Source organism: Macaca mulatta, chromosome 5 (assembly GCF_049350105.2).
Source record: "Macaca mulatta isolate MMU2019108-1 chromosome 5, T2T-MMU8v2.0, whole genome shotgun sequence".
Lineage (NCBI taxonomy): Eukaryota > Metazoa > Chordata > Mammalia > Primates > Cercopithecidae > Macaca > Macaca mulatta.
In genome coordinates, this window is record NC_133410.1 from 148,330,276 (window position 1) to 148,336,692 (window position 6,417).

Below are 6,417 nucleotides of genomic sequence, written 5' to 3' on the forward strand. Positions count from 1 at the left end.
AATACTGAGCCCTCAATATGGCACCATTCCTTGGGGTGACCAGCCAGCTACCCGATGGCATGTTGATGATACTGGACCTCTTTCATCATGGAAAGGGCAGAGGTTTGTCCTCACTGGACTAAACACTTATTCCAGATATGGGTTTGCCTATCCTGCATGCAATGCTTCTTCCAAGACTACTATCATCTGTGGACTCACAGAATGTCTTATCCACTGTCATGGTATTCCACACAGCATTGCCTCTGACCAAGGTACTCATTTTATGGCTAAAGAAGTGTGGCAGTGGGTTCATGCTCACGGAATTCACTGGTCTTACCATGTCCCCCATCATCCTGAAGCAGCTGGACTGATAGAACAGAATGGCCTTTTAAAGTCACAACTACAACATCAACTAGGTGACAATACTTTGCAGGGCTGGGGCAAAGTTCTCCAGAAGGCCATGTATGCCCTGGATCAGTGTCCAATATATATTAATTCTCTCACAGCCAGGATTCACAGGTCCAGGAATCAAGGGGTGGAAGTGGCACCACTCATCATCACCCTTAGAGATCCACTAGCAAAATTTTTGCTTCCTGTTCCCACAACATTACATTCTGCTGGATTAGAGGTCTTAGTTTCAAAGGGAGGAACGCTGCCGCCAGGAAACACAACAGTGATTCCATTAAACAGGAAGATTGTCAACTGGACACTTGGGGCTCCTCCTACCTTTAAGTCAACAGTCTAAGAAGGGAGTTACAGTGTTGGCTGGGGTGACTGACTCAGACCATCAAGATGAAATCAGTCTACTACTCCACAACAGAGGTAAGGAAGCATATGCATGGAACACAGGAGATCTATTAGGGCATCTCTCAGTATTACCACGCCCTGTGGTTGAAGTCAATGGGAAACTATAAGAGCCCAGTCCAGGCAGGACTACAAATGGTCCAGACTCTTCAGGAAGGAAGGTTTGGGTCACTCCACCAGGAAAAAAACCACGACCTGCTGAGGTGCTTGCTGAAGGCAAAGGGAACAGAATGGGTAGTAGAAGGCTAGTCATCCATACCAGCTACAACCAAGTGAACAGCTGCAGAAATGAAGATTGTAATTGTCCTGAGTATTTCCTTCTTCTTTTGTTAAAAACATGTTCGTGCATATATACACTCATACTAAGAAAATATCTTCATTTCATTTCCTTTTCTTGAGACAGAGCCTCACTTTTTTTTTTTTTTTTTTTTTGAGACGGAGTCTCGCTCCGTCGCCTAGGCTGGAGTACAGTGGCAAGATCTCGGCTCACTGCAACCTCTGCCTCCTGGGATCAAGCGATTCTCCTGCCTCAGCCTCCTGAGTAGCTGGGATTACAGGCTTGCGCCACCATGCCTGGCTAATTTTTGTATTTTTAGTAGAGACAGGGTTTTACTATGTTGGCCAGGCTGGTCCTGAACTCCTGACCTCAAGTGAGCCACCCAGCGGGGCCTCCCAAAGTGCTGGGATTGCAGGTGTGAGCCACCATGCCCGGCCGTAATATTATTTTTGTGAAAATGTGTTCTGAGGTCTAAACATTCAGCTTACAAATCCCTTTTGCATGAGTGTTTGTAGAGTATGTGAGTGTTGTGAATGTGTGCATGTGAGTATATGAATGTGAATGTGTAAGCGCACAAGTGTAAGTGCATGAGTGTGTGCATGCGTAGGAATGTGTGTAAATCTGGTTGTGAGTGTGTAAAAGTGTGACTGTGTGGGGAGGGCTGCAAGTGCTGAGAGCTGTCAAGAATGAGGATTTTTATTTCTCCTCACCAATCTCTAGATCCTGCTTTATTTTATCCTCGCCTAAGCCTTATGCAAACTTAAGACAACTCAGGTTGAGACCCTCTATTACTGTCAAAAGCCATTACTCGCCTCGGCCTCCCAAAGTGCTGGGATTGCAGGTGTGAGCCACCGCGCCCGGTCTCATTTTATCACGTGATGTAAGATTTACTTCATATCAGCATTTAAGTATTGTTAACTTTATGTAGTAGCATTTGGGTTGGGGACTGGTGTGTTTCCAGTTGTACAAAGGATAGCTGTATTAGATGTAATTATGACCTTATTATTGTCATTATTTGAAGATTATGAATGATCTCAGGAGATGTGTATGTGTTCAACTTGACAAGGGGTGGACTTGTGATGGTTAATACAGTCAACTTGATTGGATTAAAGGATGCAAAGTACTGATCCTGAGTGTGTCTGTGAGAGTGTTACCAAAGGAGATGAACATTTGAGTCAGTAGGCTGGGAAAGGCAGACCCACCCTTAATCTGGGTGGGCACCATCTAATCAGCTGCCAGCACAACTAGAATATAAAGCACGCAGAAAAACATGAAAAGACTAGATTGGCTTAGCCTCCCAGCCTACAGCTTTCTCCCATGTTGGATGCTTCCTGTCCTCAAACATTGGACTCCAAGTTCTTCAGCTTTGAAACTCGACTGGCTTCCTTTCTCCTCAGCTTGCATATGGCCTATTCTGGGACCTTGTGATCATGTGAGTTAATACTACTTAATAAACTCCTATTATAGATATGTGTGTGTGTGTGTGTGTGTGTGTGTGTGTATCTCCTATTAGTTCTGTCCCTCTAGAGAACCTGGACTAATAAAGAGAACGAGATAGAGGAGGAAACAACAAGAGGCCATGACTGTACTTTTTACATATATCAAATATTTGCAAGTCTTGCTAATTCACAATTTGGGTTTATTAGCTAGAAGAATCCCACTACCACAGGCACACTCATCTTCAGTTTATTGTCCAATTTATTTGGACAATACCTGTTTATTGTCCAGGTCTGCCATCCTAGCTTCCTGTTGGCCTACAAGTGGGCAGAGTCATTTTTAACCTTTCTTACTGTGAACATACTTCAATTCATTTAGAATTCTTGAAGTCCAGGCCGAGCACCTCTAGGGAAAAATTTAACATTCTATTTTATCCAGGTGTTCACTAACGGTTCCATATTAACTTGCTTCTGCAGATACAGTATAAATTCCTCATGGGCTAAAATCACACCTTCTTTTGTATCTTCCCCTGCACCAACCACTAGCATAGTACTGAATACATAGTTCAAATGCTATTAACTCCACAATGATCTTAACTATGAAGATAGGACTTGAAAAATTCTGAAACTCAGCAAGCTAACCTATAAAAGGATACTAATTTGCTACTTATGTACTGAAATTAAAGCCCTAGGATGATGTTTGGGGTTACCAAACACAGTGATATGGTAATTCTGTGGAGTCCAGCAAGGCCAATGCCATACTTCTCAGGGTAACTGGAATTGTGTCTTCAAAGGAGAAGTAATTCCCACTATCAACTGGGATACACACACTTGTGAGAAGAGCCCTTTTTAGGCTCAAGGAGTGCCAGTGGCATTCAAGGAGGAGGGAGGGAGGGAGGATTTTTGTCCCCAAGCGGCATCTGGCAACATTTTGAGACAGTTTTGGTTGGTAGTGGGGTGCTACTGGGATTTACCGGGTAGAAGCCAGGGATGCTGATAAAATAAACATCCCACAATGCACAGGACAACCTTCCACAACAAAGAATTATCTAGCTTAAAATGTCAATAGTACCAAGGTTGAGAACCCTTTCTTTCGTAGGCAATCAAGGGAATTCTTTGTCCCCTGTGCTCAGACCTGAACTTAGGAGCAAAATCATCTAAGAGCTGTTTCTAAGACAAGTTAGAAAACTGGCACCGTCATCAGGAGGTGGCATCTCTAGTTAAAAAAAAAATGCTGAAATTGAGTAGTCTTATTTTGTATATAAGATTATCCTTATGCTATTCTGTTTTCTACTTTTTTTTTGAGACACAGTCTTGCTCTTGTCGCCCAGGCTGGAGTGTAATGGCACAATCTTGGCTCACTACAACCTCTGTCTACGGGGTTCAAGCGATTCTCCTGCCTCAGCCTCCTGAACAGCTGGTTTAAAGGTGCCCAGCACCACGCCCAGCTAATTTTTGTATTTTTAGTAGAGATGGGGTTTTGCTATGTTGGCCAGGCTGGTCTCGAACTCCTGACCTCATGATCCACCCTCCCAAAGTGTTGGGATTACAGGCGTAAGCCATCGCGCCCAGCCTGTTTTTTACTTTTATGTTTTAGAGATGGGGGTCTCACTGTGTTACCTAGGCTGGAGTGCAGCGGTGCAACTATAGCTCACTGCAGACTTGAACTCCTGGGCTCCAGAGATCCTTCTGCCTCAGCCTCCTGAGTAGCAGCGAGTAGAGGTGTACACAACCACACCCACATTTTTTTTTTTTTTTTTCCGGAGACAGGAGGTCTCACTCTGTTGCCCAGACTGGAGTGCAGTTTTGCAATTTCGGCTCATTGCAAACTCTGCCTCCCTGGTTCAAGCGATTCTCCCACCTCAGCCTCCAGAGTATCTGGGATTACAGGCGTGGGCCATCACACCAGGCTAATTTTTGTATTTTTTGGTAGAGATGGGGTTTCACCATGTTGGCCAGGTTGGTCTCAAATTCCTGGCCTCAAGCAGTCCTTCTGCCTTGGCCTCCCAAAGCACTGGGATTATAGGCATGAGCCACCACACCCAGGTACTACTGTGTGATTTTAATAAACGATGTTTTTTCTTATATTACAAAAGTATCTTTACATACTTATCTTACCCTAAGCCATTGAAATTGTTCCATTTTAAGTTGTACTGACAAAGGATCCAAATTTACAGTTTCTGCTCAGCTGTGTAGCGAAGTATTCAGGAAAGGGTTACATGTTCACACTTTGAGGCCAAGTGGTAGTGACTCCAAGGACAAAATGAACTGTCAAAAAACAGGGCTGCATAATCCATCCATTTTTCCCAACAGCAGAATCTCCTCCAATTATCAATTCTGGAGATTCTGGGGTTATTCAATTAAGAAGAGTAGCACATATTTCAGTCACATGAGGACACTCTCAAAATACAAGCTGAAAATACAAAACTCTTCATAACGATATCAAGGGCCAACAATGATTTTTAAAATTTAAGTGGGGCTGAACTGTGTGTAATTGGTGAAATGTTCAAGTTAACAATCCTTACATACGAAATCTCTCACTTCACTGACTTAATTCATTATTTGCTGAATAAACAATAAACTTCCAGTCAGTAGTCAAGAGTTGGCAATCTAGCTGGTAGGACATAACATATAATCATGAAATAGCAAAAACAGTATTCAAAGACTAAATTAGCAATATCCCAAAAAGTGTGTTACAGTTAGCATAAAGAATTTCTGCATAAAGAATTTGTGATGTAGCTTACCAAGATCTAAACTAAAAAGTCCACAATACAAAAAAGAACAGGGGTGCAATGATGCTGAGTTTTTTTCACCATCCTTGAAATTCTCCCATTAACCACAGCTTTCAGTTTTCAACTGCTCTTCGTCCTTAAATCTTCAGAGTCCCTCCTTTGAATGGGATAGGTAGAGTAGATTAGAAGAAGTATATTCCGAGGCTCTCTAATAGTCTCTGGATGATTAATCTTCATGAAAATAACCTCACAGATAAGTAATTAGGATTTTTCACCCCATTTCTATAAACTTGGTAAGTAAACTTTTTCTCTAGCGAACATAACTTGGTATATTAGTGACTGTGGAAAGTCTTTCTACAGCAACAGAAATTACTCTATATCAAGGCTTTTGCAAATTCCTGGCAACTCCGGGCATGTTTAAGTTCTACCACTCATCTGTTCTGACTACATTTTCATCTCATCTGACGGAATAAGCAGCTCATCTCCTTTCCTAGGACTTTTAGTGCTCAATTGTCCCCCTCACTTTAGTTAAGGCCTGCCATGTCCTCCTCCTCTCCGACAGTCCTTGACTTTGCCAATGGCATATTCATCTGCTCAAACAGATGTCACTGCAAAACAAAACAAACTTTTAACAAAAAGGAAATCTGTTTGCATATTTGGGACCTTTTGTATGACAATATAGGACGTGTCCTCAGAAGAATTCACGGAGATTCTTTAAGGTTGGGGGTTTAATCTATTGATATTTTCCTTAGGTAGACAAAGACAACCTCTAAGTGCGCTCAGTTAATCTTTAACCGCCACATCAGCGTCACCCAGGAACTAAGACATAACTAGGGCATAATGAGTTTTATTTCCACCAGAGGCGCCTAGTAACTCCCAGGTTCAATGCTCCCAAGTGGCAGACATGTGATGTGCTCTACTTTTTGGGCTGGGGACATTAACCCAACAAACTGTGGTCACAAGGATCACGCGGATATTCTTGGGGACTTGGGGGATGCCTAGCGAAATGCGCTGTGCCTACGCCTCGAACTCTCGCCTGCTCTCCGGTGGGCGGCCTCGAACTCCAGCCTGCTCTCCGGCAGCCCACAGCAATGCGCCTGCGAAGACCTTAGGCTTCAAAACTCAGTGCGGCCCACAGCTCGCCTCCAAGTGCGCCCCGCACCGGGCAGGCTTTCGGCGATGACTCGCG

General features: G+C 43.4%; 1 long non-coding RNA gene across 1 annotated transcript in view; it reads right to left on the reverse strand.

The window, feature by feature from the left end:
- Positions 1-6,417, reverse strand: part of LOC106998506 (uncharacterized) — a 39,015-nt gene that overhangs the window by 32,058 nt on the left and 540 nt on the right. The window lies entirely within an intron of this gene.